The 12,308-nt window shown below is 43.4% G+C and overlaps 1 pseudogene; it reads left to right on the plus strand.

The window, feature by feature from the left end:
* Positions 1-2,403: 2,403 nt before the first annotated feature.
* LOC120064287 overlaps positions 2,404-12,308 on the plus strand; it is a 10,650-nt pseudogene continuing 745 nt past the window's right edge.

Consider the following 12,308-nt stretch of genomic DNA (forward strand, 5'->3'; position numbering starts at 1 on the left):
AGGTGATAATGAGTGAATCAAGACTTATCAACAGATTGGGTGGACAGTGACAAAAAAATTATAATAAATTCAGGCCCGGTCCTGGCCGTTCTGTCGCCCTACGCCAGACAAAATAAATTCCCTCTCCTATACCCCACAAAGCTAGAATAGTCCCAGAAAGCACAAAGACGTTGAAAATACGTCTAAAATAGTTTTTAAAAATTGGGTCATTTTTCAGTTCTGAATGAAAGTTGAAAATACCATCTATTTTTCGACCAAATCAAGGCCGGTCCAGACCGGACGATGTCTGAACCAAACAGACGTCTATGATTGATTCAAGACATCCAAAAGACATCGGTGTTGGTCTGTGTTTACTGGGATGTAACCTACAGCAGTGGTTCCCAAACTATGAGGGCGCAAGGGGTCGGCAGGTGGGGTGCGGGTATGGATTCGGCTATTTCAGCTACACCCAATTCTGATAGGCGTATCAAATCGAGCACACAGCCATGCAATCTCCATAGACAAACATTGGCAGTAGAATGGCCTTACTGAAGAGCTCAGTGACTTTCAACATGGCACAGTCATAGGATGCCATCTCTCCAACAAGTCACTTCGTCAAATTTCTGCCCTGCTAAAGCTGGCTCGGTCAAATGTAAGTGCTGTTATTGTGAAGTGGAAACGTCTAGGAACAACAATGGCTCAGCCGCAAAGTGGTAGGCCACACAAGCTCACAGCATGAGACCGGCAAGTGCTGAAGCGCGTAAAATATCATATGTTCTCGGTTGCAATACTCACAACAGAGTTCCAAACTCCCTCTAGAATCAATGTCAGCACAAGAACAGTTAGTCGGGAGCTTCATGAAATGGGTTTCCATGGCCGAGCAGCCACACACAAGCCTAAGATCACAATGTGCAATGCCAAGCGTCGGCTGGAGTGGTGTAAAGCTCGCAGCCATTGGATTCTGGATCAGTGGAAACGCGTTCTCTGGAGTGATGAATCACACTCCCTCATCTGGCAGTCTGACAGACAAATCTGGGTGTGGCGGATGCCAGGAGAATGCTACCTGTCCGAATACATAGTGCCAACTGTAAAGTCTCTATATACAGTTCCTTTATTTACACAAGTATTCAGAACCCTTGCTATGATACTAGAAATTGAACTCAGGTGCATCTGTTTCCATTGATCATCCTTGAGATGTTTTTACAACTTGGAGTCCATCTGTGGTAAATTCAATTGATTGGACATGATTTGGAAAGGCACACGCCTGTCTATATAAGGTCCCACAGTTAACAGTGCATGTCCGAGCAAAAACCAAGCCATGAGGTCAAAGGAATTGTCCATAGAGCTCAGAGACAGGATTGTGTCGAGGCACAGATCTGGGGAAGGGTACCAAAAAAAATGCTTCAGCACTGAAGGTCCCCAAGAACACAGTGGCCTCCATCATTCTTAAATGGAAGAAGTTTGGAACCACCAAAACTCTTCCTAGAGCTGCCCGCCAGGCCAAACTGATCAATTGTGTCTATTTTTTATGGTAGCTATCTAACATTGTTAGCTACATTTTCACCTGTCATTGTTAGATGGTTTGTCTGATGTTGCTAGCTACTTGTAATTTCGTTACAGTCATTGGATTGTTACAACAGATGAAAGCTGTATATCTTGTTCTGTTATTGCTAAATGAATGTGCCGCCTTAGTATTGATGCCATTGTATTCATGTTTATTATTTCCAGACCACATCTTGTATGGATAAATGGATAGTTAATTGGATAATCAAAGCTGAGTGACATGTCACAGAATTGCAAACATTTAACCTCCAATCAACATTAAAGAACCCTAAACTGAGGAACTGTCTTTCTCACCTTCTCTCTAATAGGAGTACAATCTCCATAACTTTACCTACTCAATCAGTGTATAAATTCCAGAGGCATCACCCTCTAATTCAGTCTCAATACAGTACGTTGTCATACATTTTATGTCCAGCATGTAGACTACAGAAAAGTTCACATACTGTTTCTACCATAGGCTAAATCATGTGGCAGATATAGCCTATGTCAGAAGATTTTTTCTGGTTATCTAATCAATTAATGAACCGCAAACGCCTACATTATTAAGGATGGATCAAGTATTTTTCATATAACCAGTCAACTTGCAAATCAATATGTAAAAAATAATCCTAAATGTAAGCAGTGCAAGGGAGTTTACCTCGGCAACGCTGAAGTGGGTTATTATTCAGCCTGTGGTCAGCGTTAGGATAGTAAAAGAAATAGGTGATTTATAAAAGTCCCTGCTCTGCGCAGTGATTCATTAAATGCCGCGATCACGTGCTAGTGGGAACTAGGACATTCCGAAATGTCAGACTTCCTAACTGGTTGAATCGCACGTATATAATGGTGCGTTCAAGACAACTGGGAACTCGGTAAAAAAACGAGGTCAAATCATGTCATGACTTCAGTTATCTTCATGTCGGAAAGTGGGAGCTCTAGAAAGAGGCCCGATTTCCCGATTTGGAATTCCGAGATGGAAATCAATCTCAGTCGGAGCTCGTTTTTTTCTCCAGATTTCCCAGTTTACATGAACGCACTGAAGTCGGAGATTTTAGAGCTCCGTGTTTTTTCTTCTCTCCAGTTTCTAGTTCCGACTACCACGTGAATTATTCCTAGTTGAACAATAGCTCGATAATTGGCTATTTCTATTGCATTTCCTTCCGACATTTTGAAAGATTTTGTTGATGAATTACAAAGTAGTTTGCGTCAGGTCAATCTCGTATTGGACTGGTTAAAATAAGTGAACAAAAATATAGCCTAGGCAACTTTCACTTTCTGTTTCGCAGCAAATATATAGCCAGCAGGACATTGTTCCTCTGCGATTAACCTCAGTTGGTTTAGAGAGGATTTTTGGAGGAGTCGTCTATGTAAGTAGGACCGACGAATGCTGTACCATAGCAGGAAACTATTAAATTTTTGCAGACGAATTTCATAATGAAATTGAAGCTGACATTGGACAATAATTCAACTAAATGTTGCATGCATATGGCTAAGCTGTTTCATGGTGCAGATCTTTTTAATAATGTATTTGCATAGCCTATGCAGTAGTCCTAGACTATATTCACATTGTGAGCTTAATTTATAGAAGGAATCGATAATGAACTTATATAAATAATTCACTTGAACTATATTTAATTAATACTTTTATTATAGATTGACTATTTCTGGGAGCTGTAGGCTAATCATCCTGTGAAGCTACTTGACCATGGATTCCCCAATGTGTCTGGTCGAAAACGCCGACGGGGAGCTTCATGTAGTCCCTGGTGCCATCAAGTACCTGATGGGACTGAACCAGAAAGTCGTAGTGGTGTCGGTGGTCGGGCTGTACCGCACCGGCAAGTCCTACCTCATGAACAAGCTGGCTGGAAAGAGAAAAGGTGAGACTGATGCTGAGAAACAAATTCAAATGTACAGACTGGTTTGATCATCAGCTGTACATCAATAGTCAATGCCCAATTAAATGTTTATTTTACATTTACATTTAAGTCATTTAGCAGACGCTCTTATCCAGAGCGACTTACAAATGTTCATCTGTACACTGGTTTAGAAATAAATTGTATTACATACTTTTTTTCTTAAAATGGTCTTTGAAATATTGATTTAGGTTTTGCCCTGGGAGCCACCATCCAATCCAAGACTAAAGGAATCTGGATGTGGTGTGTGCCTCACCCTGAAAAAAGAGACCACACCCTGGTGCTGCTGGATACAGAGGGGCTGGGGGATGTGGAGAAGGTGAGAGGTCAACGTTCAGTCTTTCAAATTCACATTAGTAATCCAGCACAGTGAACAAATATCTAAACACACATATATTTTAAATAATTTCATTACATTTCGCCAGATCACCAATACATGTTGCTGTTTTCATACTTGTTTCAGGGAGATTCTAAGAATGATGCCTGGATCTTCTCCTTGGCCATTCTGTTAAGCAGTACTCTGGTCTACAACAGTCGAGGGACCATCGACAATCAAGCCGTGGAGAACCTCCAGTATCCTTTAAACCAATATCTATTTCCCCATGGCAAACCTCCCCTGTTTCCTCTCCTGTTGACTTTAACAGGACAGGGGATATTTCCCCCAACCGGGCCATTTCTTGGAACTCCCTCTCATATTGAAAGTGAAAGTGCTGTATGTTTGTATATCTATTGGATGCTGAGCAAAATGTCCTTATAGACTTGGAGCAATATATTGTGTTACTGACAGCATTAATTATGTGTTTGCAGAATGTTCAATACACTGTACTTTGTTATATCCATTCCCTTAGGGGTTACTCAGTGCATGTGGACACAGTCCATTCAAAATGAAACTGAAATGACTTGTATGCTATAACTGTTGTATAGCAAGTCCTTGTACAACCGTAGCAGGCACATGTCAATGCAGACGCACAGTATTTTTTTAAACTTTGGTAGCTTTTATCAGTCAATCCTCAACCGGCCCTATAGATATGTGAGTGAGCTGACAGAGCGGATCAAGGTGAATTCTTCCAGTGCAGCTTCATCCTCTCACGATGACGAGGAAGGAGGGGACGCCCAGTTTGTGCAGTTCTTTCCGAATTTTGTGTGGGCCATCAGAGATTTCACTCTACTACTCGAGATCGACGGCAGAAACGTCACTGAAGATGAGTATCTGGAGCATTCCCTGGAGCTCAGAAAAGGTGACATTAGCACTAGCCACCACCCCAATGATCAACTGTGCACAATGTCTCTAGAATAGTGCTCCCCAAGAACATTTATACAATTGGAACAATCATTCTCACAAGAACAAAGAGGTTGAAAAACAAGAAGATTGATATTTGCTCTGACACTTGCTAAATTACACGTTCTAAAATCATTCCTATGCAAATGTATTGTAGGATTAGACTCATAATCAAACAGACTCATAAATCAAGTGACACAATTATTTTATCCAGTTTGTTTATTGGTCATAAAGTCTTCTGCCTCATGTTAATTTAAGCATATCTCTGTATATGCGTGTCTGTTAATGATTGTGTGTTTGGATGGTGAACTAAGGGCCGGTCTCCCAGACACAGATTAGGCCTCCAGACGAGATTCTTCATTGAACACACTTTTGTGTCCAGGACAAGGCCTAGTCTGTGTCTGGGAAACCAGCCCTAAAAATAGAGTAATGTCAACTGTAATGGTGAATGCTGACTATCATTCAGGTGGGGGTAAAAAGAATCTGATGTACAACCTCCCACGAGAGTGCATCCGGAACTACTTCCCCTCGCGCAAGTGCTTTGTATTCCCCACCCCTACAACTCCTGCCAACATGCCCCACCTGGATTCCATGGACGAGGCTGGCCTGTGTGGAAGCTTCCGAAAGGTTGCAGATACTTTCTGCCGCTTCATTTTCCAGGAGAGCCGTACAAAAACTGTCAAAGGGGGCCACAAAGTTACCGGGAGAAGTAAGTCAAATATCAGCAGATTCTGCACAGAGGCATTGAATGTTTCAATAAGCATTTCTCTATGGCTGGCCATGCTTTCCTCCTGGCTACCCCAACCCCGGCCAACAGCTCCGCACCCCCCGCAGCTACTTGCCCAAGCCTCCCCAGCTTCTCCTTCACCCAAATCCAGACAGCAGATGTTCTGAAAGAGCTGCAAAACCTGGACCCGTACAAATCAGCTGGGCTAGACAATCTGGACCCTCTCTTTCTAAAATTATCCGCCGTCATTGTTGCAACCCCTATTACCAGTCTGTTCAACCTCTCGTATTGTCCGAGATCCCTAAAGATTGGAAAGCTGCCGCGGTCATCCTCCTCTTCAAAGGGGGTGACACTCTAGACCCAAACTGTTACAGACCTATATCCATCTTGCCCTGCCTTTCTAAAGTCTTTGAAAGCCAAGTTAATAAACTGATCACTGACCATTTCGAATCCCACTGTACCTTCTCCGCTGTGCAGTCCGGTTTCCGAGCTGGTCACAGGTGCACCTCAGCCATGCTCAAGGTACTAAACGATATCATAACCGCCATTGATAAAAGACAGTACTGTGCAGCCGTATTCATTGACCTGGCCAAAGCTTTCGACTCTGTCTTATCAGCAGACTCAACAGCCTTGGTTTCTCAAATTACTGCCTCGCCTACTTCTCAGACAGAGTTCAGTGTGTCAAATCGGAGGGCCTGTTATCCGAACCTCTGGCAGTCTCTATGGGGATACCACAGGGTTCAATTCTCGGGCCGACTCTTTTCTCTGTATATATCAACGATGTCGCTCTTGTTGCGGGTGATTCCCTGATCCACCTCTACGCAGACGACACCATTCTGTATACATCTGGCCCTTCTTTGGACATTGTGTTAACAAACTCCAAACGAGCTTCAATGCCATACAACACTCCTTACATGGCCTCCAACTGCTCTTAAAAGCTAGTAAAACTAAATGCATGCTTTTCAACCGTTCGCTGCCCGCACCCGCCTGCCCGACTAGCATCACTACTCTGGACGGTTCTGACTTAGAATATGTGGACAACTACAAATACCTAGGTGTCTGGCTAGACTAAACTCTCCTTCCAGACTCATATTACACATCTCCAATCCAAAATGAAATCTAGAATCGGCTTCCTATTTCGCAACTAAGCCTCCTTCACTCACGCCGCCAAACATACCCTCTTAAAACTGACTATCCTACCGATCCTCGACTTCGGCAATGTCATCTATAAAATAGCCTCCAACACTCTACTTAGACTCCATCCAATTTGCTATCACAGTACCATCCGTTTTGTCACCAAAGCCCCATATACCGCCCACCACCGCGACCTGTATGCTCTCGTCGGCTGGCCCTCGCTACATATTCGTCGCCAGACCCACTGGCTTCAGGTCATCTATAAGTCTTTGCTAGGTAAAGCTCCGCCTTATCTCAGCTCACTGGTCACGATAACAACACCCACTCGTAGCACGCACTCCAGCAGGTATATCTCACTGGTCATCCCCAAAGCCAACACTTGCTTTGGCCGCCTTTCCTTCCAGTTCTCTGCTGCCAATGACTGGAACAAATTGCAAAAATTGCTGAAGCTGGAGATTTATATTTCCCTCACTAGCTTTAAACATCAGCTATCTGAGCAGCTAACCGATCGCTGCAGCTGTACATAGCCCATCTGTAAATAGCCCATCCAATCTACCTACCTCATCCCCATATTGTTTTCTGCTCTTGCACACCAGTATTTCTACTTGCACATCATCATCTGCACATCTATCACTCCAGTGTTAATTTGCTAAATTGTAATTACTTCGCTACTATGGCCTATTTATTGCCTTACCTCCTCATGCCATTTGCACACATTGTATATAGACTTTCTTTTTTTTCTATTGTGTTATTGACTGTACGCTTGTTTATTCCATGTGTAACTCTGTGTTGTTGTTTGTGTCGCACTGCTTTGCTTTATCTTGGCCAGGTCGCAGTTGTAAATGAGAACTTGTTCTCAACTAGCCTACCTGGTTAAATAAAGGTGTAATAAAAACAATGTAGCCTATGTTATTGTACCACCAAATGTATACACTTATATTTTTCTTCCCGCCTCTGTCTGATTGCAGTGCTCGGCCACTTGGTTAACACCTATGTGGAGACCATAGCCAAAGGCTCTGTGCCCTGTCTGGAGAATGCGGTGCTGGCCATGGCTCAAATTGAGAACCAGGCTGCTGTGGATGAGGGCCAGGTAGTATACCAGAGGGGCATGGAGGAGGTGAAGGCCTTATTCCCTGTGGACATGGGTCAGATTTCAGCTCATCACCTCCGCTCAGACCACCAGGCCACGCAGGCTTTCATGAAACGATCCTTCAAAGACGAAAATGGGGATTTCTTGAAAGCGTTGGCGGTAAGGGTCATCATTTCAGATCTGTGCCTGGTACAAACACTGCCTTAGTTCTTAACTCTGTCAAGGACCACTTTTTACAAATGCTTCCCTAAAACAGTCTTGACTCCTGCAGGTGGCCATTGCAAAGCACTACGCTGTCCTTCTCATTCAGAACGAGGATGCCTCAGAGAAGAAGTGTGCAGCCCTTCTGGAGAAGCTGTCTGCTCCGATGGCCCAGAAGATTAAGGAGGGGATCTACACCACACCTGGAGGATATGAGCTTTACTGCAGTCACCATGACAACATGGTGGCACAGTACCGGGCCAAGCCTGATAAAGGAGTTAGGGTAAGAATCCTTTCTAGGGCTGAAACATTCATCAAAAAATCCATATTAAACACTGGAGCTGTTCTCATCTTTCAGGCCGATCCACTTAGTTTCAATTTCGTAGATGGATTGCTGTTTCTATCAACCTCTGTTACTGTTATGATGCACATTAGCTTCCATCTGCAGCATCATACCAGAAACAGATTGCCATCAACCAATGATAAAACATGTGGCCTTTTGGGGTATTTTCTGCAGGCTGAGGAGATTCTTGAGCAGTTCCTGAGGGAGAAGAGTCTAGAGAAGAATTCCATCCTACAAGCTGACAAAAAATTGACCGAAAATGAGAAAAAGATCCACGGTAAGTCCAAAATATAGCATTGGGATGTTATTATCTGGGTCCATTCAGGTTTCTGGTTGGAGTGACTTCTCACAATCAATTGGTGATAATCTTGCACGAAGTCAACATAGATCTGGGATGTTAAGTCAACATAGATCTGGGATGTTTGAAAGAGTAATCTAAAAGTTATGGCCTACTCCAGAACATGGAAAAGATCAGGGGCTGTCTGTTGACTCCATATGAGAGAGAATATGAGTAGTCCAGAAGGTAGAGTGTTTTCCTACCTCAACTCTTCCTTTGGACCATGCAGAGGAGAAGGAGAGATCAGCTGTGCTGGAGCAGGAGAAGAAGGCTGCTGAAGAGAAACGGTTGGAGATGGAGCGCACCATGGAGGACGATCGCAGAAGCAAAGACGAGAAGTTGAAGCAGATGGAAGAGAAGACGAAGGAGGAGATGAAGCAACAGGAACGGGACTTCCACAGGGCCTTGGAGTGCAAGGTGCAGGAGCAGAAGGATCTGCTGGAGAAGGGCCACAAGGAGAAGGCTGACTTAATGAGACAGGAGATAGAGGAGTTCAAGAAGAGCAACACACCTGGGAAGGAAGGAGGTGGTTTCCTTGAGTCTACAGTCATGCCTGTTCTTCGATTTGGATTGGACGCTGCCAACACTTTCTTTCAATATAAGCTCATGAAGGGAGCTTTTATGAAGTAGAAACATTGTGTATTACCTGAGCATGTACACATTTGTTAGCTTTATCTAGCAATGTGAAGCGAAAAGTCAAGTTGATAGCCATGCTTAGTATCAGTATAAGCTTTATATGCAAGAGTGATGTATTATTTTTCTCATACAGTATATGTATTTACAGATTTGTGAAATTATCACTGTACTAGTATAGCGCTTAAATCTAGAAGCTTTAATAAAAAACATTTCTAGACTATAACTAAGACTTTTCTGCAATCATAATATACACTGAACAAAAATATAAACGCAACAATTTCAAAGATTTTACTGAATTACACTTAGGAAATCAATCAACTGAAATAAATTCATTAGGCCCTAATCTATGGATTTAACATGACTGGGAATGCAGATATGCATCTGTTGGTCACAGATACCTTAAAAAAAAGGTAGGATGTGGACCAGAAAACCAGTCAATATTTGGTGTGACCACCATTTGCCTCATGCAGCACAACGCATCTTTGCATAGAGTTGATCAGTCCATTGATTGTGGAATTGTTACGCTCGTTGATGGAAGAATTAGACCAAGGTGCAGCGTGGTAGGCGAACATCTTACTTTTATTACAAATGAACACCGAAAAAACAATAAAAGACAAAACGAACGTAAAGTTCTGCAGGCTCCACAGCAACTATACAAAATCAAGATCCCACAAACTAAGGTGGAAAAAAGGCTGCCTAAGTATGATCCCCAATCATAGACGACGATAGACAGCTGCCTCTGATTGGGAACCATACCCGGCCAACAAAGAAATAGAAAACATAGATTACCCACCCTCGTCACACCCTGACCTAACCAAATAGAGAATTAAAAGGATCTCTAAGGTCAAGGCGTGACAGGAATATTGTCCCACTCCTCTTCAATAGCTGTGTGAAGTTGCTGAATGTTGGCAGGAACTGGAACACAATGTCGATCCAGAGCCATCCCAGAACTGGGACATTTTCAACTTCCAAAAATTGTGTATAGAATCCTTGCGACATTGGGCCGTGCATTATCATGCTCAAACATGAGGTGATGGCCGCGGATGAATTGTAGGACAATGGGCCTCAGGATCTCGTCACAGTTTCTCTGTGCATTCAACTTGCCATCGATAAAATGCAATTGTGTTTGTTGTCCGTTGCTTATGCTGGCCCACACCATAACCCCACCGCCACCATGGGGCACTCTGTTCACAATGTTGACATCAGCAAACCGCTCGCCAACACGACACCCTACATGCTGTCTGCCACTGTACAGTTGAAACTGATCATCCGTGAAGAGCACACTTCTCCAGCATGCCAGTGGTCATCGAAGGTGGCCAAACTGCAGTCAGGTCAAGACACTGTTGAGGACGACGAGCATGCAGATGAGCTTCCCTGAGACAGTTTGTGCAGAAAGTGGATGTGGAGGTCCTGGGCTGGTGTGGTTACATGTGGTCTGCGGTGTTGAGGCCGGTTAGACATACTGAAATGAACATTCAATTCTCTGGCAACAGCTCTGGTGGACATTCCTGCAATCAGCATGCCAATTGCATGCTCCCTCGACTTCAGACATCTATGGCATTGTGTTGTGTGACAACTGCTCATTTGAGTGGCCTTTTATTGTTCCCAGCACAAGGTGCATCTCTGTAATGATCATGCTGTTTAATCAGCTTCTTGATATGCCGCACCTGTCAGGTGGATGGATTATCTTGGCAAAGGAGAAATGCTCACTAACAGGGATGTAACAATTTGTGCCAAGAAATTTAGAGAAAGAAGCTTTTTATGTGTATGGAAAATTTCTGAGATATTTTATTTCAGCTTGTGAAATATGGGACCAACACTTTACATGTTGCGTTTCTATTTTGTTCAGTCTTCTTTTTATGGTATTATATTCTTTGAGAACGTTGTCTATTGAAGCAAAATATGATTAATTTGGATATTATCATTTGAAGTTGTATATAAAATGCATTTCAGTTATAAATAAATTGTTTTGAATCCACTTTGAATCTTTTAGTGTTAATGTAAGTAGTAGTAGTCTGTTACTGACTCGCATCTGGAAAACACCATTATGCCTTTGTGGCCTGACGCACCTCTTTTTGTTATTATATATTTTTATTGAACATACAATCTACCTGCAGTGAAGCCGCTCAACATTTGCATTACATTCAGTCATCTAACAGACTCCCATCCACAGTGACCCACAATATCAACCAGGGTCCAAGCACCGCCCAAGGGCACGTCGACAGGTCTTCCACCAGTCAAAATGGGGACCTGAACCAGCCACCTATCGGCCACTGGCCCAAGCTCCCAACCGCTAACCCTCCAAGATCCCCCCACATTTTCCCGACAGATGCCTCTTAACCATCCAAGATGTCACCCCCCCAAGCCACCAACAAAATTAACAAAAGAGAAAAACAAAGGAAAACAACAATGCAAAAATGAAAGACATCAATCCTCTTACTTTTATCTCAGATACTGGGCCACATTTTGGTGTTCAAATGGTTTTCAGACCAGGAATCAATCTGCACATGAGAAATAGCCATTGGCTACTGTCTTTTCTGACACAGAGGAGCAAGAGAAGAGAGCCCTGGCTGAACAGGCAGTGAAGATGGAGGCAGAGAAACAGCACCAGTTAGAGAAACTGATCCAGGAGAGGGAGAGGAGTCATCAGGAGGGAATCTGTCAGCTAGAGGTATGTATGGACACTGGGAACCTATAGTATATCATGTCTCATAAAATTATATATTTTTAACTATAACCACAGATAGATTGTAGTAATTGAGGAAGGTAAACACAGTAGTCTTTGAGAAGATGCAGCTTGCTTGTTATGTTGTCCCTCTGTGATTCTAGGCTAAGATGGTCCAGGAGGCGAAGGAGAAGCAACAGGAGTTGGAGAGAGCGCTAGATAGCAAGCTCCATGAGCAGGAAAAGCTGATGGCTAAGGGCTTCACAGAGAAAGAGGCAGCCATGAAGGAGGAGATACAGAGCCTGAGAGAGAAGGAGGAGGCCAAGTGCGAGGAGAAGGAAGAGCAGTCTCGTAACTTCAGAGCCATAGCACAGGGTGTCATGGAGAGTGTCAGCAATGGCTTAGGTCACTACTTTAACTATAAGAAAGCCCGTGAGCAACAAGGCGATTGTGTTCAAGGAG

Source organism: Salvelinus namaycush, chromosome 19 (assembly GCF_016432855.1).
Source record: "Salvelinus namaycush isolate Seneca chromosome 19, SaNama_1.0, whole genome shotgun sequence".
In the NCBI taxonomy this organism is placed as follows: Eukaryota; Metazoa; Chordata; class Actinopteri; order Salmoniformes; family Salmonidae; genus Salvelinus; species Salvelinus namaycush.